Below are 27,420 nucleotides of genomic sequence, written 5' to 3' on the forward strand. Positions count from 1 at the left end.
AGACGTTATCAGTATTTGTTCAAAAGGTTTTCCAATTTTTGCCATGTTATTTTTTATGAGTAATATGAGTTCTATAACAAATGGTTTGCAGTTCATTTTTACAAACAACTTTTTCTAAATTAATAAATTCTTTAAACATCAAATCTTGTTTACTTTTTCAGTTCAAAATAGTTACTTTTCTGGCAATTGCAAGAATTGATCAGAGTAACTGAATCTGAGATTTAGGTATCACAGTAGGTATAGGAACATTGAATAGGATTAGTGAGTTAGAAATAGGACCATTATCAAACCATAAAGCCTTTACAAAATGTCTGAAGCCTTTCCAATATTGAACAACATTTCTACATTCAATAAACATGTGAACCCAGTTGGCATCTAGTAATTCATCACATTTCCAACGTTTATTTTCACTGTTTTTGAGTATAAGATTTATTTTATGTGGAATATAGGAACTCCTATTCATAAATTTCCATACATACAATCGCCAATATAATGAAGTAGTAGTACCATACATAGATTTCAATAACAGTTTTTTGGATTCATCAGATATTTGTTCTCCGTTAATCTTTACATAGTAATTCCAGAAATCTGAGTCAAATTTTAGTGTCTCTTCTCTTAGTATCTTATAGATAGGTGATATAATTAATTTTTGATAATCTGTCTTTTCAAGACACCTAATAAAAAACTGGATCAAACTAGGTATAGATTCAGTCTCTAGGTTGATTGATACTCTCATTTTGTTTTTTTATAAATTGCTGTAATGAGTGTATAAATGACCAACTGTCTTGACTATTATCAAAACTACATAGAGAGTTTAGTGGTTTAATACTCTTATTTTCAATAAACTGATGCCAGAATATCTAGTTATTTGCCTTTAATTTTTGCAGCTCATTGATGTTGAAAAAATCTGGGAAATCGGGAGTATGCTATAGGGAATATAAGAAATAGGAATTGTTTAATGTTGTAATTACAATCGGTTATATTTTTAAAGTTATTAAATATTTGATTAATGTCAAAAGAAAAATGATCAAACTTATTAAATAAACAAAATTCACGTAAAAGCCAATGAACTTTACTTATTCCTTATTGTTCCTTAAATTGATTTTCTATACTTCTGACATCAAGTTATATGAATCTCATATATTATTTTCCAGCCAGCTATATATAGGTAGGTGAGATCCAATGTAGTATTACTTTAATATAACTAATGTGGAATAAAGATATAAGCTAGGGAATGCTATCCCATTACTGTTCCAAGCTCTAATGTGCCATTTATAGGCAATCCTAGGTTTTAAGGGGAACTATAAATACTTATGTAGCATGGAATCTAATTTTTTAAATAAGTTTTTGGAAGGAGGTAGTATCAATGACTGTATATAAAACAAAATGTTAGGTAAAATTATAATTTTAATTGAGAGCCTATCCTCCATTGTGAACATTTTATTCCATCATTTAATTACTTCACTAATGGTGGTTATTAAATTACTGTAGTTTAGTTTAACAAATTCTTTTCATGTACTCTTTATACTGATACCCAAATATTCTAATACATCATTCTCCCAATTAAACTGGCTATTTTGTCTTAGGTTTTTGTTAATCTTTTTGTTAATTAGTAATGTTTTGGATTTATTGTGATTAAATTTAAACCCTGAAATTCTTTCAGACTTGCTTAAGGGTATATATAACATCATGCAAAGAACCATCAATATTACCTAACGTTAACAGCATATTATCAGCAAATAATTGTATCTTAGGACAATAGTCCTTGTTAACTTGAAAGCCTTTTATATTTTGCTTATTTCTGATATATGTAGCAAAATGTTCCATTGAAAGAGCAATTAATGGTGACAAAGGACAACCTTGTCTAGATGTTCATCGTGCATACAGCTGCAGTCATAACAGATGGGTTTTCCTGCCGTCAGGCGGGTCCTCGGTCGGCCGAATTCCAAAGTCTAGGTCCGGCGTCGGTTGTCGTCGCTTCCCTGACGTCAGTGTGACAGGGGTATAAAAGAACCAGCCGACGCCATTTTCTCCAGTCTTTCTTGCCGCGCGGTGCCCGAAGCAGAAGCAGTTCGCAAGTGCCAGTCGGCCAGCTCCTGAGATTACGAATATTTTTCAACCGAAGTCTTCTTGAAAGCTAAGTACCCTGTTGGGGAAACTTTTCTTGCCTCAGACCGATGTCAGACAAAGTTAATAATTGTATTTCATGTGGGAAGCAAATACCGCATAAGGATTTTCATTCCCTCTGCATTCCTTGCTTAAGCCCAGACCACAACGTCTCGGCCTGTCGTTTTTGTGCTACATTCAACAGACGCACTATTAAGCATCGGGCGGAGTTTGCCCAACACTATTTTGGCAAAAAGTTTAATTACATTATGTCGTCAGATACTCCGACTCCGGTTTTGAATAAAAGGCGAAAAGATAAGGACCGACATACGAGGTCCGCGACTTCTACCGACACCACACCAAAGCCGACAACAGGTGATCCGGTTCTCAGCGAGGCGCCTACGCAGCCCCTGACTACCAATGACACTGCATTGGCGGTGTCTTCTGTGCCCGAGGTCGCAGGCTCTTCGGCCCACGCCCCGACTACAGATACCGAAGCCACTCTTGGCGGTGAAACTCAGAGTTTAGACAGGCCTGCCACTTCTCAAGGTGTCTTCAGGCCTTCCTCTTCTTTTTCCATCAAGGCTTTCACTAAGTCCAAAGCAGCCATGCATACCAAAAGACAAGCTCCACAGGGCCCCTCTCAAGGCCCCATGCCTAAAAATCAGATGCTCAAAATGGCTGAGGATTTAATTACTCTTATCAGGGGTTCTCAACCCCCCCAGACAAAAGACCCAGAGTGGAGGAAGAATCCCCTTCCTCGGACCAGGCCTCCATTATTTCAGAACATTCTGAAGACCAGGAACATTCTTACTCCCCTTTTGAAGATTGTGATGCAGAGGAGACCATTCCCTCTGTCCCCCCCCCCCTGGGGATTACTCTTTTGGGAAAACCTTACATACCTTAAGGGAACACTTCCACTGGGATGGCCAAGAATACTCAGACTCCAAGAAAAGGCTTAGGGATTTCCTCTTGCTCCCTCAGCACTGGCCTCTGGCTATACCTCCTGTCTTAGACATACTAGATGATGTGTATTCGGAGGCCTGCCTTAACCCAGATTCTTTACCTCCAGCTCCAGTCAAGCCTGACAGGTATTACCGGGTTCCTGATTCACACCAATTCCTATACACAAGTCATGCGGCTGACCCAGAAACTATTTCACAGGGTCCCAAGGGAATTAAGGCCTCCACTGCTAAAAATCCATTACCTTCAGAGAGATTCCAGAGCTTTAGAAAGGTGGGGGAAAAAGGTATACACCTCGGCCACCTTAACCATGCGGGCATTAAACTGTCAGTTCCATATGTTAAAGTACCAACAGTTTCTGTTATCACAGTTGAAAAGCAAAATGTCACAGCCTGAACAGCCAGACTTGAAGGAGTTGCAGGATTTGTTACATAGTACAGAACAAGTGGGTAAACATACCTTGCAATGTGGTTTTGATGCTTTAGAGGTCTCATGTAGAGCTGCTATTACAGGATCAGTCATACGCAGACATGCTTGGCTCAAAGAGCAAACCTTACCAAATCATGTCAAAGCTAAATTACCAGATGCTCCTGTGCAAAAAGATGTATTGTTTGGTGTTAAAGCTGAGGAGGTATTAAAGAAAATGGAGGAAAAGGCAAAATCAATGTAAACAGTGAAAGATTTCCTACAGGTACAACCTCCATGTTTCAGTAGAAATTGGCCTTCAAAAAATTGGTCCTTTCCAGCCACGGACAGACCCCAAAGAGGTAGATACAGGTGCCCAAGGGGTAGAGGGCAATCTCAAGGATCATTTAGAGGCAGACAATGGCAAGCACCTACTCAAAGAGGTGGTGAGGATAGTTCACAACCATTCAGAAAGCAGAACCAATGACTTGCCCCTTTGCATAACAAGCAAGGCTCAAATGACAGCACCTTTAGGTGGAAAACTGGCATTATTTTCGAAAAATTGGCATATTGTCACCAAAGACAAATGGATCCTGGACGTTATAGACAGAGGCTACAGATTCCACTTTCACACCCTTCCAAAAATGAGAGGCATGCCAAACCTGCCACACAATCAAAGGGCAGAGGCACATAAACAAATTTCAGATCTCATGGACATGAAAGCTATTCAAGAGGTACCTGCACAAGAACAGGGTCAAGGTTTTTATTCCAGACTATTCCTGGTACCAAGAAAGGTCAAAGATTGGAGACTTATTTTGGAACTATCCATCCTAAACACATTTTTACTCGTACCAAAATTCAAGATGCTCACATTGCAGCAGCTTCTTCCCATGCTGGGCAAGGAGTCTTGGCTGGTAACATTGGACCTCAAGGAGCAATACCTGCATGTCCCAATGAGACAAGATTGCAGAAGATACCTCAGATTTCTTGCAGGTTCAACACATTATCAATTCTCTGCATTGCCCTTTGGCTTATCTACTGCGCCCAGAGTGTTCACAAAATGCCTGGCATCAGTAATTGCCTACTGCAGACTTCAAGGGATACAAATATACCCATATTTGGATGACTGCCTGATCCAAGCGGACAGCAAGCACTTACTTCTGAAACATCTGGCTTTTGTAATAATGTTGTTGAATTCTCTGGGGTACACAGTCAACCAAAAGAAATCAAGGCTAATACCCTCTCAAACAATAATTTTCCTGGGTGCCAGCTTGGATACCAACACCCAGATGGCCTACCTCACGCCAGAGAAACAAGGGCAACTAACTCAATACTTGAGGAAACTGGCAACTTTCACCAGGCTGACTGCAAGGAAAATCCTGCAGGCTCTGGGATTCATGGCATCTTGCATCCTACTAATCCCATGTGCAAAGCTGCATATGAGGAAACTTCAATGGTACCTAAAAAACCTATGGTCTCAACACAGCCACAGTTTGGAAACAATAATACCACTGATTCCATGTCTTCAAAAGTAATTTCTGTGGTGGGCTCAAGCATGCCAAAGAAACACAGGTCTCCCATTCTGCAAGCCTCAAGCAAATCAAGTCATCACAACAGACGCCTCAGACTATGCCTGGGGGGGCACACATGACAGATCGGTGCATTCAGGGCATATGGTCCCAAAAAGAAAAGCACCTACACATCAATCAAAAGGAAATGCTAGCAGTAATAAATGCTATTATAGCTTTCAAAGACCTACTGCATCCAGGCCAGCTATTGATAAGGACAGACAACACCACAGTGATGTGGTACATAAACAAACAGGGAGGAATCCATTCATACCCCCTATGCAGGCTAGCCATGTCTCTTTGGAACATGGCTCTGGAATTACAAATCAAACTTCAAGCACAGTACCTGCCAAGCAAGGAAAACACACTGGCAGACAACCTAAGCAGAAATATGACAGACCCACACGAATGGAAGTTGCATCCTCAAGTTTTTACAAAGATAATTCAAGCATGGGGAAGGCCAGACATAGATCTCTTTGCCTCCCACAGAAATCACCAATTGGCAAAATTCTGCTCAAGGACCTTTCATCCACAGGCCTGGAAAGTGGACGCACTCTCTTTCAGTTGGACAACAATGACAGTTTATGCCTTTCCACCTCTTCCTCTGCTGCCCAAAGTTCTATTAAAAACCAGAGCAGACAGATCAAAGATGATTCTCATTGCTCCAAACTGGCCAAGACAACACTGGTACCCACTCCTGAGGAGCCTGACGCATTCCCCACCATGGATCCTGCCTCTAATGCCTCTTCTACTGACTCAGCACAACTTCAAAACTCTTCACAGTCAGCTGAAAACACTCAATCTAGCAGCATGGAAGATTCCTTAAAATCACAACAGACCCTACTCTCCATGGAGGTGCAGGATGTCATCTTGGAGGCCAGAAGACCTTCTACTAGAAAAGCCTACTCTGCAAAATGGAAACGGTTTTGTGCCTGGAATGAGAAAAAGGGCCAGAATCCTGGAATACTGAATTTACCTCAAATATTACAGTACCTAGCTGAGTTGCTAAGCAATGGACTTTCATTTTCCTCCATCAAAATCCATGCCTCAGCCATTTCTGCAGAATACAACACTGATCCTCCTTTATTCTCTCACCCCCTCTTAAGACAATTCCTCAGAGGGGCTAAGAATATAAAACCCCCAAGGAAACAACCAGTACCTGCTTGGGACCTCAATTTCATTCTAGAAAAACTGACCTTGCCTCCTTTTGAGCCAGCTGCTTCAACAGAACTGCAATATTTGTCCTGGAAAACAGCCTTCCTGCTGGCTATCACCTCAGCTCGCAGGGTTTCGGAACTACAAGCCCTCATGGCTGTGCAGCCTTTCATCATTTTCCATCAGGACAGAGTTTCCTTACGGACCAATCCTTCCCTTATGCCAAAGGTAGTAACCAGGGTAGCCTTGAATCAGGCCATCCACTTACCTATTTTTTACCCTAATCCTCAAAACAAAGGGGAGAGACTACTACATTCCTTGGACATTCACAGGCAGCTAAGTTATTATTTGGACAGAACAAAGCCTTTCAGAAAATCAGAGCAACTCTGTGTCCTATGCTACAGGAGCTCAAGGGAAGCCTACTTCCAAACAGACAATCTCAAAATGGATAGCCCACTGCATGCGCTTTTGTTACTCTTTTCATGGTAAAACTGTACCTGCAGGAATCAGGTCTCATTCCACAAGGGCCACAGCTACCTCTTCAGCTTTCCTCAGGGGGGTTCCTACCAAAGACATTTTGGAAGCTGCCACTTGGAGTTCAGTACATACTTTCTCTAAGCACTATCACCTACCATTATACTCCAAATCTAGAGCAGGCTTTGCCACTGCAGTCTTGCAGGGCATCCTAGCTCCTCCGAGCTCCACCTAGTGCCTACCCATTCTACCCATCTGTTATGACTGCAGCTGTATGCACGATGAACATAGTACAGTTTTGTACCTACCATAAATGTAGATGTTCGAGTGCTAATACAGCTGCAGTCCAGGATTCCCTCCCTCCTTCCCCTCTTGGGACAGGCCTAATGGCTAACACCTCCTCATACAACCTGATTGGGGTATTCTTTTATGGTATATTTGCTTGCAGCTACTGTTTTTTGATTATATTGCATTTCATTATTACATAAATTTATGTATTGCCTTCCTTCTGGGGGCACCTGACATCTGGGGCAAGAAAAACTGAAGAAAATGGCGTTGGCTGGTTCTTGACAGACATGATCCGATTTCCACATAAGCTTATGCCCCACTATAAATTTTCATTAATAAGTTGACACAATCTGAGGAATTCAAAATCAATCAGAATTTTTTGTAGATAAGCCCAACTAATAGAATCAGAAGCCTGTTCTATGTCTAGGCTGATAGTAGATGGTTGTTTTTTGTATTTGCATGCTATGTCTATTAATGATAGTAAGTTAATAATGTTATCTTGCACTTTTCTATGAAGAATGAACCCTGTCTGATCATTGTATATTAGATTAGGTAATATTTTCTTTATCCTATTAGCTAATATTGTCATGAAACTTTATAATCAATGTTTAGTAACGAAATTGGCCTATATGGATCACAAGATTTGGGGTCCTTACATTGTTTTAAAATGGGAGAGATAATTGAATATTTCCACAATGTGGGTGTTATACATTTTGCTTAACCATAGTAAAGGCACTTATTATTTTCTTTATTATTTATTCAGGAAAAATCTTATATAGTTCAGGAATTATTCCATCCAGTCCTGGAGCTTTATTATCTTTTACATTTTTTTATTTGCTCTTTCATTTCCGTTAGTGTTGTTTGTTTATTTAATGTTATTTTGTTGCCTTGACACCTTAGTAGTTATATTTTCTGGAATAAAAGGATTTATTACATTACCTGTCTCCAAAAGTGGTATGTTGTTATTTATATCTTTATAGTAGTTTTTGAACACTTCTAATATGCCCATGTACTGCTAACTGAACCATCACTTTTATATTTAATCTCATTAATAAAAATGTTTGTTTATTTTTTTGGATCTTACCACTATTTTATGTTGATATTTAGGATTTACAGCATAAGATTGTAATTTCAATTTTTTCGGTTTATGGCTACCTTATGATTCCGAACTTCTAAGTATTTTTGATTTAACTTAGTAATTTAATTATTTGCTACTTTATTTTGTTTTGCATCCATTTTTATCTTGTCTGTTTTTTTGTAAGTCTAAAAGTTCTTTGTCCCACTCTCTCCTTTTTCTTAAGGTACCAAGATTTTATTCTACCATATATATAAACTTTAGTATAGTATCAGTCACATCACCATTATCATTTGTTTCCATAAACATGTCTATTTCTTTCATTATCCATTCCCTAAAGTCTTTTAACTTAGTTATATAAGCAGGAATTCTCTGTAGAAATCTTAAATCATCTGTATGTGTAGTTAATGTAAAGTTTATAGCATTAATACAAACCTATACACCCCAGGGATCACTTCATTGGCTCTGCTTGACAGAGGATCAGTTAATTAATCAATGGGGCGGCGAAAACCAACACACACTGGCTAGTCTTATAAATGCCCTCGGGCAGATAGTCTAGAATCTACCTATGAACCTATTATGGTCTGAAAGTGAACAAGTCATTATAGGTATGTCACTTATTTTTGAGTATATGTTATTTGATACAAAGACCTTATCAATGTTTGTTTGTGTACCAAACCGATATGAATAGTGAGTATAGAATAAGGAATAATGTTCTCTTAGACCATGTATATCTTTAAGGTTCATCTGGTTTGTAAAGTCATTTAACTTCTTGGCGTGAGATGTTTTTATTTTACCATTTTTAGAAGTATCATTGCATGATAATAGGCAGCTAAAATCACCTCTTGCTATAATTTCCCCTTTTGCATTTAAAGTAATCAGGTCCAGATATTTGTCAACGTATTTAGTACTTAGTCCTGGTGTCCATTATGTATTAATCAAAGTATAATATTATTTATTTATTTTACATTTGTTGACCAGGCTAGTCAACTTCGTATTGATTTCCAAAATAACCATGCTTAGCATCCCATCGTTATCTGAAATTGTATCTGTAGTTCTTGGCATAATATAAGTATTTTTCCATAGAATAAGAGTGCCCCTTCTCTCAGTCTTAAACATGAGTTAGCCAGAATGGTACAGCCATTAAATGGGTATTTTTGCAGGTCTTTTTTTAATAGATGGGTTTCCTGTAAAAAGATGATCTGGGCTTTATGCATTTTGATATATTTAAGCAAACCAGCTCTTTTGACATTATTGTTCAAACTGTTAATATTTAATGATAAACATTTATAAGCCATTGACTATAATGTGTATGTTGCAACTTACTGAAATACCTTTCTCCCGTGTTGACTTGAAATCTACTCAAAACGTACTTGTCATGGATGCATAACGTGTGTTGAGCACTACTTTCAAAAACCCAAAACTATTTACAAACACATACATGAAACATAAAGTTTCTGGTTTAGTTAAAAACTTAACTAAACCATCCACCCACCCACTCACCCACTTTCCAACACCAAAAGACACAAATTATCCATCTGTGAAGTTAGGTGAAGACTGCCAGCCTAGCCCGGTAGAATTTTGTAGATAATTCTGTCATTTGTAAATATTAATGTAAGCCACAGGCTTGTTCTCTTAAATGTGAAAAGACTGGATTGGATATTGAACTACAAAAATGTAACAACAGTGCACTCTGCTGTAACAAAGCTGATAAGGCAATTCTTTGATGTCAAAAATTGGATCCGATATGTCCAGAGGGAGACATCCTGCCTGTTGTTTTAAGACCAGAGTTAATGGCTAGAATTTGCATGTATAAATGTCCTTTATTGCTCTGGTTTCTGACCAGGTGTAAAGAATGTAAATGTAGTTTCTGTTGGCCTGGGAATACCAGAGAAGTGTGAAGAATGATGTCATGTGAAGCAGCTCTGTGTTATCAATTTAAAGAGAGAGAATCAGAGAGCTCTGAGCGTTTGTCTTGAGAACATCCATCATCACCAGCACTGCCGGTTTCTAGATGTAAGTTATTTAGAACTCTGTTTTCTCTTAGAAATAGCTGGGAATTAGGAAGATTAGACTCTGTTTTTCTGAGTTGATGTCAGAACTGTTCTATGATATTATTTTAAGTATTTCTCTGTGATCTCTAAACTCTTGACTAACACTGTGTAGTAAGAAGTATTGTCTTGTGTTTTTAGTAGCAGCCGCAGTGGTACGGCGGTAACGTTGTTACCTCCCAGCAAGAGGTTCTCCCATTCGATTCTCGGCTGGGCTTGGGAGTGCCTTCTGTGTGGAGTCTGCATGTCCTCCCCGTGATTGGGTAGCATTCAAAAGACATGCGTACGTAAATGGGCGTGCCTTCATTCAAGGTTGGACTTCGAGCTGGCACCTCGGCGTTTCTTAAAAATCTACTGCCAATCATTAGCGGACTGGAGTTCCGCTGTGGCGACCCCTTACCGGGAAAAGCCGAAAGACAAACAACAACATTAAATATTTTAAACCTTTCAACTGTGGCCTGTTTTATGTAGAGTTAAGTTAAGCTCTAGAGTACATTGCATGTAGATAGTGATACTGTGCCAAGTCACTCTAATAAGCCTTGACTGTTCAGTCACACTTACCATTTGGATAATAACATTGCACAGTAATAGATGGACACCCTTTCAGAAGGGCCTTTGAGTAGCTGATATTAGTGGGAGGTGGCAGCTGGTGCTACCTTTTAGACTGAGCAGAAAAGTGGCACAGCTGGAGAATCTGTGCCAGCCTTCCCCAGGAGTGTCTGTGTGAATGTATAAACTCTTATCTCAGTGTGTGTGTGTGTGTGTGTGTGTGTGTGTGTGTGTGTGTGTGTGTGTGTCAGCTACTTGGGCAGGGACATGAAGCACTGGTTGGACAGAGAGGGTGCTAGAGGTTGTAGCTTGCCCAGTAGGCTGAGATCTGGACCCTATAGCTGTGCCAGTGGGAAGTCTTATTGGGGACCTGAAGAGAAAGGGAAAAAACAGCCCCAGACTGACTGTGATGTCTGTGTGCGCTTAAGGGAAATTGTACTTTACTGCATGTGTATTTATTATCCTTTCCCTATATGGATGCCCCCTCACTGGTGTTAGTGGTGAGGACTGAGGCTCCTTGATTGCTGGGCCCAGGGCATGGGCATCACACTATCTTTGCTTAGAATATAGTATAAAAACAAAAAAGAAAAGCATTATGAAAGCAACTAAAGAAATTTGAGTCCATGAAATATACATTAAAATGAGAGTCCAACATAACTGAAGCTATATGAATATGTTGCATATAATAATAGCACCTCTAATAAGTAAATATGTCAGAAATACACATCAGATCAAAGTATGTATAAACATTAGAAGCTGAAGGTTAAGAAGACTGCCAATATTTCCAAGACTTTTCAAGAAACATCAGATGTTTTAACCATTTTGCCAGTCATCTGTGTAACATTTTTCTTGTAAGGATGTGTTGTGTGTGTGTGTGTGTGTGTGTGTGTATGTATGTATATATATATATATATATATATATATATATATAAATAACACAAATACAAAAAAGCCTCACAGCCCTCTGATTAGTTACTAAAGGTTTAGTTATTTAACATAAGTCCGATGTTAATATGCATAATGAGTTTTCTAATGCAGCTCCTAGTTCGTTTTGTATCATTTAGTTACTAAAAGTGTCATTGAATCTGCAGAATGCATGCATCTATAAAAGAACATAGGTATTTTCAAGGGAGTTAAACACTTTTATCAGAACTAATTATTTACAATTTATAGTATCTAAGTGAAGGATAACAGAATTTCAAGAGAAAAGAATTCTAAATACAGCCATTTAACAAGTTCAAAAGGTCAAGTGATGTCATCGCTGTTTCCTCCAGCTTCAGCTTCATGAACTTGTTAAAAGTATCTAAATAGGGTCATGCACAGCAGAGGTTCTCTCTAGTGAGCAAAAAAGCATTTTCGGCGGGAAATCAAATCTTGAAGCTTTTAGAGTTTACAGAAAAAAAAACACTCAAGCTGCCTTGTCAGTGCATGTCATTAATCTCCACAATGAAAACAGTCACACAGACCACCAGTTTCCTGACAAAACATCAACATCATGAAAAAATTAACAGTTTCATATAAAAACAGCTGCCTCAAATCAGAAATCATTTTATAACATTTCAATCATTTACCCACCAATTAACCAGACCAGAGGGGAAAAAATAACCTAGTATGTATACATATGTATAAAACTTATATTTAGCCATCTATAAAACACCATTAATGTACTGTATTAATGTTTATATGTGTCTAAAACATCTGGTTAGAAACAAACACTAATCTGAAACATAGTATTACCCCATCACTGACCCACTAGAAAAAAATGCACTTTGGTATTAAGTCAAATTATACTATTACTGAAGAATTAGAAGACCTATATCATTTGTAGTTATTTAAAAAGGGAAAAGTATGTAAACAACTTATAGTGGGGAAAAGAAAGAAAAGGAACATTGGAGGAATAGGAGAAAGAAGAGCGAAAGAGAGAGCATGTTATTCAAATACTTAGTGCTATATGTAATTAGAAGAAGTGGATATAGAAAGGAAAAGAGAAAGTTAATAGTAAAGATGATTCACATTACCTTACAGTACAGGGATTTTCCGGAATCAAATACATTATGATTCATAAAACAAAGCATTTAAAATTAGAAGGAATTTATTCATTTGTCCTTTAGTGTCTTAGTTTTGTTTGCTCCTTCTTTCACAGACCATCCATTTTTTGTTGCCTGTCTCTTCAAACTCTGGGATGCCTGTTCCATTTCTTCTATGAACAACAGTATTTCCTTCTTTCAGATAAATTATTCTGCTTCTTGTAGGTAATCAAAGATCTTCACTTCTTCTGGCAAGGTGATTTTTATTCTTGCAGGAAAAAGAATTTGAGCTTTAATATTGGCTTTTCTCAAGGACTTAATTAGAGAAACACACTCCTTTCTTGTGAATATGTCTGCAGAGGTGTAGTCATTATCAAAACGAGTAACTTTTTCACCCTTCTTGATAGGGGGATTAGTCCAAGCTGATTTCAGTACTAAGTCCTTGTCTTGTGAGGAAAGAAATCTAACTGTTATAGACCTTGGGTTAGATGAACTCAGAAGAAGCTGGATTTGCCAGGGACCGATGAGCCCTCACAATTCCAAAAGAGTGGGATTCAGGCATGTTTAGTGCTGATGAAAACCACTTATTAAGAAATTGAATCATGTTAGCACCCTATTCCTTCTCAGGAATTCCATATATTCTTATGTTATTCCTCCTTGATATACTTTCAGGATCTTCCAGTTTCTCAATCAGCATGGTGTTCTGTTTCAGAAGAAATTCATTGTGAGGCTCATTTTCTGTCACTCTAGTATCCAAGTCGGTTACTGTTTTCTCTAAGGCAAGAATCTGTTCACATTGTTTTTTTACTGTCCCATTTAGAAGTTCCAGTTGTTTACTGCATTCTTGTTTGATGATATCCATTTTGTTTTCAAATTTGTCCATTTTTAGTGACAGTTCTTGGATGTTTGTTATTAGATGTTGTTCTTTCTTCACTGCACTCTCCTGGTGTGGGTTCTTCACGTTGCTCATGTTTTTAGTGGCAGTTCTTGGATGTTTGTTATTATAAGATGCAGTTCTTTCTTCACTGCACTCTCCTGGTGTGGGTTCTTCACGTTGCTCATGTTTTTAGTGACAGTTCCTGGATGTTTGTTATTATAAGATGTAGTTCTTTCTTCACTGCACTCTCCTGGTGTGGGTTCTTCACGTTGCTCATGTTTTTAGTGACAGTTCTTGGATGTTTGTTATTGTAAGATGTAGTTCTTTCTTCACTGCACTCTCCTGGTGTGGGTTCTTCACGTTGCTCATGTTTTTAGTGACAGTTCTTGGATGTTTGTTATTATAAGATGTAGTTCTTTCTTCACTGCACTCTCCTGGTGTGGGTTCTTCACGTTGCTCATGTTTTTAGTGACAGTTCTTGGATGTTTGTTATTATAAGATGTAGTTCTTTCTTCACTGCACTCTCCTGGTGTGGGTTCTTCACGTTGCTCATGTTTTAGTGACAGTTCTTGGATGTTTGTTATTATAAGATGTAGTTCTTTCTTCACTGCACTCTCCTGGTGTGGGTTCTTCACGTTGCTCATGTTTTAGTGACAGTTCTTGGATGTTTGTTATTATAAGATGTAGTTCTTTCTTCACTGCACTCTCCTGGTGTGCGTTCTTCACGTTGCTCATGTTTTTAGTGACAGTTCTTGGATGTTTGTTATTATAAGATGTAGTTCTTTCTTCACTGCACTCTCCTGGTGTGGGTTCTTCACGCTGCTCATGTTTTTAGTGACAGTTCTTGGATGTTTGTTATTATAAGATGTAGTTCTTTCTTCACTGCACTCTCCTGGTGTGGGTTCTTCACGTTGCTCATGTTTTTAGTGACAGTTCTTGGATGTTTGTTATTATAAGATGTAGTTCTTTCTTCACTGCACTCTCCTGGTGTGGGTTCTTCACGTTGCTCATGTTTTTAGTGACAGTTCTTGGATGTTTGTTATTATAAGATGTAGTTCTTTCTTCACTGCACTCTCCTGGTGTGGGTTCTTCACGTTGCTCATGTTTTAGTGACAGTTCTTGGATGTTTGTTATTATAAGATGTAGTTCTTTCTTCACTGCACTCTCCTGGTGTGGGTTCTTCACGTTGCTCATGTTTTTAGTGACAGTTCTTGGATGTTTGTTATTATAAGATGTAGTTCTTTCTTCACTGCACTCTCCTGGTGTGGGTTCTTCACGTTGCTCATGTTTTAGTGACAGTTCTTGGATGTTTGTTATTATAAGATGTAGTTCTTTCTTCACTGCACTCTCCTGGTGTGGGTTCTTCACGTTGCTCATGTTTTTAGTGACAGTTCTTGGATGTTTGTTATTATAAGATGTAGTTCTTTCTTCACTGCACTCTCCTGGTGTGGGTTCTTCACGTTGCTCATGTTTTTAGTGACAGTTCTTGGATGTTTGTTATTATAAGATGTAGTTCTTTCTTCACTGCACTCTCCTGGTGTGGGTTCTTCACGTTGCTCATGTTTTTAGTGACAGTTCTTGGATGTTTGTTATTATAAGATGTAGTTCTTTCTTCACTGCACTCTCCTGGTGTGGGTTCTTCACGTTGCTCATGTTTTTAGTGACAGTTCTTGGATGTTTGTTATTATAAGATGTAGTTCTTTCTTCACTGCACTCTCCTGGTGTGGGTTCTTCACGTTGCTCATGTTTTTAGTGACAGTTCTTGGATGTTTGTTATTATAAGATGTAGTTCTTTCTTCACTGCACTCTCCTGGTGTGGGTTCTTCACGTTGCTCATGTTTTTAGTGACAGTTCTTGGATGTTTGTTATTATAAGATGTAGTTCTTTCTTCACTGCACTCTCCTGGTGTGGGTTCTTCACGTTGCTCATGTTTTTAGTGACAGTTCTTGGATGTTTGTTATTATAAGATGTAGTTCTTTCTTCACTGCACTCTCCTGGTGTGGGTTCTTCACGTTGCTCATGTTTTTAGTGACAGTTCTTGGATGTTTGTTATTATAAGATGTAGTTCTTTCTTCACTGCACTCTCCTGGTGTGGGTTCTTCACGTTGCTCATGTTTTAGTGACAGTTCTTGGATGTTTGTTATTATAAGATGTAGTTCTTTCTTCACTGCACTCTCCTGGTGTGGGTTCTTCACGTTGCTCATGTTTTTAGTGACAGTTCTTGGATGTTTGTTATTATAAGATGTAGTTCTTTCTTCACTGCACTCTCCTGGTGTGGGTTCTTCACGTTGCTCATGTTTTTAGTGACAGTTCTTGGATGTTTGTTATTATAAGATGTAGTTCTTTCTTCACTGCACTCTCCTGGTGTGGGTTCTTCACGTTGCTCATGTTTTAGTGACAGTTCTTGGATGTTTGTTATTATAAGATGTAGTTCTTTCTTCACTGCACTCTCCTGGTGTGGGTTCTTCACGTTGCTCATGTTTTAGTGACAGTTCTTGGATGTTTGTTATTATAAGATGTAGTTCTTTCTTCACTGCACTCTCCTGGTGTGGGTTCTTCACGTTGCTCATGTTTTTAGTGACAGTTCTTGGATGTTTGTTATTATAAGATGTAGTTCTTTCTTCACTGCACTCTCCTGGTGTGGGTTCTTCACGTTGCTCATGTTTTTAGTGACAGTTCTTGGATGTTTGTTATTATAAGATGTAGTTCTTTCTTCACTGCACTCTCCTGGTGTGGGTTCTTCACGTTGCTCATGTTTTTAGTGACAGTTCTTGGATGTTTGTTATTATAAGATGTAGTTCTTTCTTCACTGCACTCTCCTGGTGTGGGTTCTTCACGTTGCTCATGTTTTTAGTGACAGTTCTTGGATGTTTGTTATTATAAGATGTAGTTCTTTCTTCACTGCACTCTCCTGGTGTGGGTTCTTCACGTTGCTCATGTTTTTAGTGACAGTTCTTGGATGTTTGTTATTATAAGATGTAGTTCTTTCTTCACTGCACTCTCCTGGTGTGGGTTCTTCACGTTGCTCATGTTTTTAGTGACAGTTCTTGGATGTTTGTTATTATAAGATGTAGTTCTTTCTTCACTGCACTCTCCTGGTGTGGGTTCTTCACGTTGCTCATGTTTTTAGTGACAGTTCTTGGATGTTTGTTATTATAAGATGTAGTTCTTTCTTCACTGCACTCTCCTGGTGTGGGTTCTTCACGTTGCTCATGTTTTTAGTGACAGTTCTTGGATGTTTGTTATTATAAGATGTAGTTCTTTCTTCACTGCACTCTCCTGGTGTGGGTTCTTCACGTTGCTCATGTTTTTAGTGACAGTTCTTGGATGTTTGTTATTATAAGATGTAGTTCTTTCTTCACTGCACTCTCCTGGTGTGGGTTCTTCACGTTGCTCATGTTTTTAGTGACAGTTCTTGGATGTTTGTTATTATAAGATGTAGTTCTTTCTTCACTGCACTCTCCTGGTGTGGGTTCTTCACGTTGCTCATGTTTTAGTGACAGTTCTTGGATGTTTGTTATTATAAGATGTAGTTCTTTCTTCACTGCACTCTCCTGGTGTGGGTTCTTCACGTTGCTCATGTTTTTAGTGACAGTTCTTGGATGTTTGTTATTATAAGATGTAGTTCTTTCTTCACTGCACTCTCCTGGTGTGGGTTCTTCACGTTGCTCATGTTTTTAGTGACAGTTCTTGGATGTTTGTTATTATAAGATGTAGTTCTTTCTTCACTGCACTCTCCTGGTGTGGGTTCTTCACGTTGCTCATGTTTTTAGTGACAGTTCTTGGATGTTTGTTATTATAAGATGTAGTTCTTTCTTCACTGCACTCTCCTGGTGTGGGTTCTTCACGTTGCTCATGTTTTTAGTGACAGTTCTTGGATGTTTGTTATTATAAGATGCAGTTCTTTCTTCACTGCACTCTCCTGGTGTGGGTTCTTCACGTTGCTCATGCTTTAGTGACAGTTCTTGGATGTTTGTTATTATAAGATGTAGTTCTTTCTTCACTGCACTCTCCTGGTGTGGGTTCTTCACGTTGCTCATGCTTTAGTGACAGTTCTTGGATGTTTGTTATTATAAGATGTAGTTCTTTCTTCACTGCACTCTCCTGGTGTGGGTTCTTCACGTTGCTCATGTTTTTAGCGACAGTTCTTGGATGTTTGTTATTATAAGATGTAGTTCTTTCTTCACTGCACTCTCCTGGTGTGGGTTCTTCACGTTGCTCATGTTTTTAGTGACAGTTCTTGGATGTTTGTTATTAGATGTAGTTCTTTCTTCACTGCACTCTCCTGGTGTGGGTTCTTCACGTTGCTCATGTTTTTAGTGACAGTTCTTGGATGTTTGTTATTATAAGATGTAGTTCTTTCTTCACTGCACTCTCCTGGTGTGGGTTCTTCACGTTGCTCATGTTTTTAGTGACAGTTCTTGGATGTTTGTTATTGTAAGATGTAGTTCTTTCTTCACTGCACTCTCCTGGTGTGGGTTCTTCACGTTGCTCATGTTTTTAGTGACAGTTCTTGGATGTTTGTTATTATAAGATGTAGTTCTTTCTTCACTGCACTCTCCTGGTGTGGGTTCTTCACGTTGCTCATGTTTTTAGTGACAGTTCTTGGATGTTTGTTATAAGATGTAGTTCTTTCTTCACTGCACTCTCCTGGTGTGGGTTCTTCACGTTGCTCATGTTTTTAGTGACAGTTCTTGGATGTTTGTTATTAGATGTTGTTCTTTCTTCACTGCACTCTCGAGGTGTGGGTTCTTTGAGTTCCTCATGTTGAGATCTCCAGTAGAAAACGTCTTGACAGGAATAATTAAAAAATTCTCTTGGCTATGTATTAATTTTTAGAAAATAATAGAGTCTATGTTAATCTATATTTTAGTATACTTTTAGTTAAATTTTTCAAAAATATTAAAGTTCATTTTCTGTCAGGATATTAAAATCTAAGCAGAGCTATGGATTTCTGCTGCTATCAGACTGGCATCTTGGCCCGAAAATGGATTCCTTGCGAGTATGCCATTGATGATTTGCTAAGGCACAAGCATCTTGCACAGTATACTAAATGCTCTGTATATTTGAAGGTAACACTTGATATTACTGGTGACCTGCGTTCTTCATGTCAAAAGTTAAATGATTTGCTTACAATTGTTATTAGCAAATCTAGACTTACTGGTGGTGATTGCACTTGTGCAATTGGCATAGCTTGGAAAATTGTAGTTTCATGTATTGAGTGGGCTGATATGATAACCACATTTAGTAAAGGAAGTGGCTGTGGTCAGTAAATATCACTCACACCCTATTGAACATACTGCTGATGATAACTTTAGACTTCAGGATGCAAGTATTCAGCAGTCTGAGGATTCAGAGCATGTAGAAAAAATAAAAAAGGAAGAAGCTCACAACAAATAATAAGGAAGAAAAATAAGTTGATTAATGTCTATAATGCAAACACAAGTTACACTAAAAAGAACACTGCTTTGTTATGTAACAAATAGGTTACAGGGAATGATAACATTGTTCATTCAGAAGACATTCTACAGAAAAAGGCATAATTTTTCCAAAATAGAAGGTAGAAAAAAAGAGGCAAGGGTTAGGTGAAAAGAAAGAAATCAAAGTTGAGTGTGGAAGGGTTAAAGAACATTTCTATAAGAAAAGAGAGAGAGAGACCAAATTTAACAACATGGCTTAAGCTGTGGAAGCACAAAGACAGGGTGTGATAACAATGAAAATGGTGGGATTAATAAGACTAACGGTGATGAGGATCATTCTTTTGTAACAATTGATAGAGCAGATATTACTGAATTAGAAGTGGCACATTCTTCAGATCTCTCTCTTTAACTTCTCGTAATCTTTTGGGTTTTTAATACCATGACGGGAATGGACTCCATTCCTAACTCAAAGTACGATTAAAGTTCATGAAATTAGTATTGTTTCAGTCTTTGATGTCAGCCAAACGTGCCCTTCACAGCACCAGCAATGTGCCCAGTATGGGGTTACATGGATTGGTAATGCATCTAAATATGACTGTAGATTCTTTTTTATAAGACCCGTTGCTCCTACTACTATTGGAGCTTTATGGGTATCTTTCTTCCACAGTGCACTCGTTTCTGCCTGCAGATCCTGATATTTTATGACTTTGTATCTCTCTGTATGCAACAAACTGTAGTCACTTGGTGTAGCAGTTTCAATGATTAATGCTACTTTTGTCTTCTTTTCTTGGACCACTGTATCTGGAGTCAAAGCATCTATCATTTGAACTGTTGGTAATGGGTGATCCCATGTGATATAAGCATTATTTTCTATGATGCTTTGTGGCTCATGTTTACAGTGTTTTTTAGCCATTTCAGTACCATAATGTTTGCACAATTCCCAGTGCAGCAGTCTTGCCACGTTATTATGCCTTTCAGTATACAGTCCTTCCATTAGTATGTCACAGCTAGCAACGATGTGTGCGTGTTTCCAATTCCATTTTACAAAACCTACATTTGTCTGTTTCTCCCACATGTTCAGTGGACTTTGTAAACCTGCGTGTATGTAGCCCACTGTCTTGTGGCCACTTATATTTGATCTCTCCTGAAGGGATGCACTTGTAATTGGAGAGACATTTATTAGAGGAATTTCCACTTACATTTGCAGAAGAAGTAATGAACATCAGTTTTGTTACTGTTGCCAGGAGCAAAAATACAGGATGTGCGAAAGACCTTAGAATGCTTTACTGTAAGGAATTATGGGAGCTGTTTTATTCATGTTGGTACAAATAATCTACTCTGCAAGGACTCTAATTATTAGTAGGGAACTCACAGCCCTCTTAGCATGGCTTGTACAGATGTTGGGACATATTTTTTCACAAATCACATGTATAGAAAGCAGAGTCAGGTCAGCGTGAATGAAAGGATTTTTTTTGTATGTGGATACGTACATGAAAAAAAATGAGCCATTTAAAAACAAATGAAAGTGTGTAGAGCATCTGAGTTTAATTTTGGGCACACACATTCAGGCAGGATGAAATCTTTTTTACAGCAGATATATTGCAGTATTTGACTACCACAGGAAAGGATTTTTGTCAAGTCTGAAATTTAACAGTTCACAGATAGCAACATTTGATGCATCTCAGGACGCTGGTGCTACCAGCATTTTTCATTGGAAAATTTACAACATTCCCATAAGATTGATTTCTTTATTGTTTGTGAACAAAGACTGGAAACCAGTTCTGTCAGGATATAAATGTTTTTATTTACAGATGTTCTAAGAAAAGATCATTTGGAGGTGTTGTGATTGAGATTTATGAATGTTATGATACTTGCAGGTATTACGTGTTCAGTGATACCACTACTGTAGACTGTGCAACTGTGACAGTAAAGGCATCCCTGAAATGTATAACAATTGTTGGAGTATGCAGACCACCAGAGTCAAGTGCTGTTGACCTACAGGAATTCATAGATTTCTTGCATGAAACAGGAAAGAAAAAGAATACTGGTTGGGGTCTTAAATTTACCAGAAGCAGACTGGAACAAATTGATTCAACAGCATTGGTAAGGAAATTATTTCAGTATAATCTCGGGAAAATAATTGCTTAAAATTGTAAAAAATTCTTCCAGGGAAAGGAACATACTGGGCATGGGTTGTGTTCCTAAGGAAGTGACCGTTATTCATGTCAGGTTTTATCACCACTGATGTGCAGCAATCAAGGGGTTAGAAATGCTAAATTGCTGCTTGATAATTCTTCCTAACTGAAGTCTAAACCAATGCACAGAAATTTAATAACGATAACTGAGTCTATAGAAGCAAAACCGTCACTGTGTAAAACTAATTGGAGTGGTGTATTCACTTGAAAAACTTCATAAGAAATGTAGCAATTGTTGAGAGAGAGAATTGTTTGACTGCAAAAAAAAGTTTGTCTGGATTTAGACACAGAAACTCGGGAGGATATATTTCCTTAAGAACAAGGTATTTGATTAAGGTGACAGACAAAAAAAAGAGGTCAAGCTATAACTTTGAAAACTGAAATAAACAAGTTGGACAGACAAACATAGTGTAAGACAACATCAAGAAAATTTTGAAGAAAATGTATAAAAAGATATTGAGCGTAATAGGAAAACATTTTATTGATGCAAAAGATCTGGCAATAGTAAAGTTATACAAATTGATAAACTGCATGTTGATTCTATTTTTTTTCTTACACAACAAATTAGATATGTTTACAAAATCTTATGCAAAATAGTTTGACTCCACAAAGGGGGTGATAAATTGTCCCAGTAATAGCCAGTTAACTTCAGATACTGAAATTAAATTAAATTGCACTAAAAGAGAACTATGTAAACTGGACCCAAGCAAAGCACAGGGATGTGACGGAATTAGTAATAATAACCTGAGCACACGTTGACAAGAGCTTACAGTGCCATTATGTCTTTTATTCACTAGGTCATTTAAGTATGGGGGATTCCTCATGATTAGAGGCATGTACTAGTTAAACCTGCTTTTAAGGGAAAGGGAAGTAGCATAAACCCAGAGTCATATAGACCCATTAGTTTACTTTCATATGGTGGAAAAACAATGGAGAAGGTTATTTTGGTTAAATTGTCAGAACTGGAAAGGTTAGGACTTGAAACCATATATCAATGTGCATATGTTGAAAATAGATTTATTTTCACCTATAACTTGATGTTCTATAAGAATATAATAACAGCTATAAATGAAAAATTGTGCTGTGATGTAATTTAACCTCAACATTTGACAGGATCATGCACAAAACACTGAGCACTAAATTATAACAACCAAGTTATCTTGTAATCTTGGTAAGATGAACAGCTGAATTGCTCACAGATAGAACATGGCAAGTATTGTACAGAAATTTCAGTTAGTTCCATAGCATATCCTGTCTCTATTCTTATTAATTGCTTCATTACAGAATCAACTGTCCCCACTATTTGGAAAAAGTCCCACGTAATACCTATCCACAAGGGAGGAACTTCTATTGAACTCTCTAATTACTGACCTGTAGCAATCCTCTTTCTAAAATTCTTAAACGTTGTGTTCACAAACAAATCTTAACCTATCTTATCCAAGAAAATCTGATTCCTCCAACTCAGCATGGTTTTCGCCCTTTCCACAGTACAACCACTGCTCTTATCTTTTATCAACTCTCTGTCTAGCTAGCGATAACAATAAACTTGTGTCCTGCCTCTTTTTAGACCTTTCTAAAGCCTTTGACACTGTATCACACTCCATCCTCCTCTCTAAGCTAGCTCAGCTCATCTTATCCACTTCTACTATCTCTTGGTTCAACAGCTGTCTTACTGACGGAATGCAGTCTGTGAAATGGCTATCTAATCTCTCCCTTTCTCCCTATGAATATGGGCGTTCCGCAAGGCTCAGTTCTAGGTCCCCTTCTTTTTAACATCTTTACCAATCATCTACACCAGTCTTGTCCCTTGTCCTCCCTCATTCAGTTTGCTGACGACTCCAGTATTCTCTGTTTCAGAGAACCCTACTGATCTACTATCTATAACACAAATATCCTGTAACATTACTGAATCCTGGCTATCTGACAATCCACTCATTCTTAACCCCCAAAAAACCAAAACTCCTCCTCTTCCTCCCAAAAACCCTCTACCATCTGAAATCATCTTTTACCATATCCTCACTAAGTAATACTTTCCTTTCCCCTGAAACTCATACTAAGCTCCTTGGTGTGACCATAGATGATCAGCTCAAGTTTGACTTGCATGTGCATCACTGTGTTAAGAAAACTCACCAAAACCTTGGCTTATTGTATAGAAATAAAAGATGATGTTAAGTTGTCTGTCTCGCCTTCATTCTTGCTGGATGGGTTCGGAGCCGATCCCCGGCTCCGACTCGGCAATCTACTAAAGCTCGAGAGCTATTTACTGGCTCGAGGCCCTCCCTATATCCCACAATGCTAGGCGTCAGATCCCCAGATCTCGTTTGCCGCTTCAGCTACGAGGTTGCGAATTTACTTGGCTCCAGGTCGTATTAATCTTTTCTTCTAATATTAAGTATAAAAGTTAACTTTAGTTTTTTTTCTACACCTTATCTTATATATATAGCTTCCTGGTTAGTTAATTCACTGTTTACTCCCTAATATTCCCTCTCAGAAACTCGTTTTTAGTTAGAGAGTTTCTCCCCCCCCCCCTCCTTTTTTTTCTTAGTGGCTAATCTCCCTTCCTTTTCCTTGTGTTAATAGGGTAGTGTTTAGCTCTTCTACTTTACTACAGTTGGTAGGCTTGTAGTTTTTGTACATATATATATATATATATATATATATATATATATATATATATATATATATATATATAGTTTTTGTACATATATATATATATATATATATATATATATATATATATATATATATATATCTTTGGCATTAGTATATAACTGTGTAGTTATTAGTATTGTTAGTTTAACTAGTGCGAGTGTGTGTGTTTTTTTCGATGTGTTTAAGCACTAGTGACTTTTCTTCTTTGGTATCCACTATGTCTAAGGATACCAAAGTCTCAAGTTTTAAGAAGTGTGACTCGTGCTGTCAGAAGATGTCTCTGACAGACGGTCACACTTCTTGTGTTTATTGCTTGGGTCCCCTACACCTGCAGGACTCCTGCTCAGTCTGTCATGCCTTCAGCCCGAGAGTCCTGCAGGAGCATAGGAGCAAGCTCATCCTGAGAGGCTTACTTAAGCCAGAAGGATCCCCGACCAAGCCTTCGTCGGGTAAATCCTCTAAGCCCGCCAAGCTGTCGGCTCCCTGTTTGGAGCCGTCGCCTGGTGGAGCGCCTGCCTCCTCTTCGGCTCCGGCTGGAGCCGACACCTCTGGACCTCAGTCGGCTCTGACCTTCGTGTCGGAACCGTCTTCAAGCCAAAAACGTTCTAGGTCCCCTTCCCTAGAATCGGTTCATTCGGCTCCGAGGTCACCATTGCTCCAATCTGAAAAAAGCCATAGGCCCCACTCATCTCTGTCTACCAGGCTATCCAATCATGACTTAGAGAGAGTGGTCAGTAGACTCCTTAAATCACAGGCCCTGGCCAAAATGTTAACCAGTCCATCTCAACAGACTGTGGCTGACCCGATATCTTCTGAAGTTCCTCCTCAGACTCCCTCCTTGTGTTTGGAGCTGGAGCTGGTTGGGGCTCGAATCTTGGTAACGTCTGAACCGATGCCACACCTTTCGGCTCCTTCGTCGGCTCCGATCTCTTCTTTGGTTCCGTCCTTTGAGGGATCTTTGTGCCGAGACTCCCTCGTCGGCTCTGAGGGGGCGAGTGGCATCGGACTCCTGTCCAACCCTGTTCTCCCTCTCAGAGCCTCGGCGCAGGTGAGCTCGGCCCTGACATCGGCCTCGGAGCCGTCCCTCTCGGTGCCGGCAGGGGATCTCCTGTCTTCGGAGCGGGGACCTTCTGCTCTGCCTGACATGGGTGCCTTTGAAGGTCATGAGGAGTGTGCTGACTCCTGAGTCGGCCCCTCGATCAGCCCCTTCAGCTCCTCCCCCCATAGTGCCTGCATCGGTCTTTGTCCATCCTCCTGACTCCAAGTGTGGAGAGCAAACGCTCCAGGTCACCCCATTGGGTGTATCTTCCTCTTCCAAGGCCTCCCCTGATCCTTCGGAGGAGCCCCCATGGAAGAGAAAATGTAAGAGGAAACATGTCGACTCCCCTGAGTCAGTCACGTCTGATACCGACTTGGAGGATTCGGAAGGGTCCCCAAGATCCCCCTCTGAGGATGTCTCCTTTTCAGACATCCTAGAGATCCTTAAGTAGAGGGGGAACTGGACTGCCCTTAACCCTTCGGAGGACGAGTCAGTCTACCTGGACGCATTTGGTTCTCACCCTTCCACCTCCTGGGTGTCTCCACCTTTCGACCCGCTAATGGAAGTAATGGCTCGAAAGGCGTGGTTAGCTCCAGACACAGTGGAACCAACTCCCCGTAGGCCCACTAAATTTATTACAGCCCCACCCAACAAGCAATTCTTGACAAAGTGTGTCCCTGTTGATGCCATGGTGGTTGCAGCAGCCACAAAGAAGGAGCTGGCTGACCCTTCGGTGCCTGTCCATCCACCTAATAAAGAACCTAGGACAATGGACAGGTAAGGGAAGTGGATGTTTTCCTCAGCGACTTTTTCTATGCGGTCGCTGAATTATCTATGCCATTTCACCCATCTCCAAAGGGATCTTCTCAAGGAACTGGGTGATGCCCTTCAGGATTCATCAGCTGCGGGGGCTCAAGATAAGATTAACTCCCAGCTGGCGACCCTTAATTCTATTGTCAACTCCTCAATGCGGCTCATTTCTTATGCAGCCGATGGGGCGAGTATTGCCGCAGGTACAGGCATGGCTTTGAGAAGCCATGCCTGGATGCGGTTATGTAACTTTGCTGACCCCTTTAAGGCGTCCTTCACCAATACCCCCTTCGATGGTTCGGCTCTGTTTGGACCAGAGGCGAAAGATACCCTTGCCAGGTGTGAGCAGAAAGGCAAGACTCTCTCTGCCGTGGGAGTCTGTTTCTCCACTCCCTCTAGACCATACCACAAGGCTCAGAAGAGTGGAAAAATGTGGTTTCAGAAACCCCAGGGAATCATGCCTGACACACGTGGCGAGTTTCCTTCCATGGGCAGGGGACGGAACAATAATAGACGCTGCCCGAGGGGCAGAGAGGGCCCGCAAAATCAGGGTAGCAGAGAATCTTTCTCTGAGAAACCCTTTCAGCACCCCTGAGGGGCTGCCCGACTGTCCGCCTTCGGAGGCAGTCGGGGGAAGATTGTCACTGTACCCAGAAGCCTGGCAACTCCTCACACAAGACAAATGGGTATGGTCTTATCATATCCGAGGGTTACAAGATCCCCTTTGTCCACACCCTGGTACAGACAACCAAGTCCCTTCCAGATGTTCCACCCAGTCTAAGGGAACAAGCAGTACTTGAAATTTCAAAACTGCTAGAAAAACGGGCCATCCAGCCTGTCCCAGCAGACCAGCAAGGATCCGGAATTTACTCCAAGTTCTTTTTGGTGCCAAAAAAAACAGGGGACTGGAGACCCATTTTGGATCTCGGCAGGCTAAGCAAGTCTGTTCAAAGAACAAAGTTCCGGATGGTCACGCTTCAGTCCATTCTACCCTTTTTGGGTCAGGACAATTGGATGTGCTCCATAGACCTTCAGGATGCGTACTACCATATCAAAATGAACAGGCACTCCAGAAGGTTTCTCCGCTTCTGGCTAGGAGCCAGTCACTATCAATTCAGAGCCCTACCCTTTGGTCTCACCACAGCCCCCAGGGTGTTCACCAAATGTATGGCAGTGGTTATGGCTCACCCTAGATGGCGAGGATTCCAGGTGTTTCCATATCTCGACGACTGGCTCCTCACTGCTTCCACCAGGCATCAACTACTACGAGCCAGGGATTATACCATCCAAGCTTGCTCCGAGCTAGTTATATCAATAAATTTTGAAAAGTCTGCATTGTCGCCTTGTCAGTCTATAGTCTTTATAGGCGCAAGCTTAAATACAAAAGACCTCTCTGCAAAACTTCCTCTCGACAGAGTGTCAGACATCTGCCGACACGTGCAGGTCTTACTACAGTGCAACAGGATTCAGGCCAGATTTGTACTAAAGACTTTGGGCCTCATGGCAGCAGCAATCATACTAGTTCCACTGGCTCGTTTTCACATGCGGATTCTTCAGTGGATGCGTTTTACTCAATGGTCCTTTCAACAGCTCCCAATGTCTCTCAAGATAATCACTCAATCCTGCAAAGACCACCTGGCTTGGTGGATGGTCTCCCCTCTAATACTCCAGGGCAGTCCGTGTGTTCTTCCTCTTCGTGTTGTCACAGTGATCACAGATGCCTCCCTGATCGGGTGGGGTGGGGGGCATTTTCAGGGCAGGACTGT

At 39.8% G+C, this 27,420-nt stretch overlaps 1 protein-coding gene across 2 annotated transcripts in view; it reads left to right on the forward strand.

Moving 5' to 3' along the window:
- Nucleotides 1–27,420, forward strand: part of CWC25 (CWC25 spliceosome associated protein homolog) — a 564,446-nt gene that overhangs the window by 337,145 nt on the left and 199,881 nt on the right. The gene's annotated exons all lie outside the window — the stretch shown is intronic.

Source organism: Protopterus annectens, chromosome 13.part0 (assembly GCF_019279795.1).
Source record: "Protopterus annectens isolate FY-2018-M chromosome 13.part0, PAN1.0, whole genome shotgun sequence".
Classification (NCBI taxonomy): Eukaryota; Metazoa; Chordata; order Ceratodontiformes; family Protopteridae; genus Protopterus; species Protopterus annectens.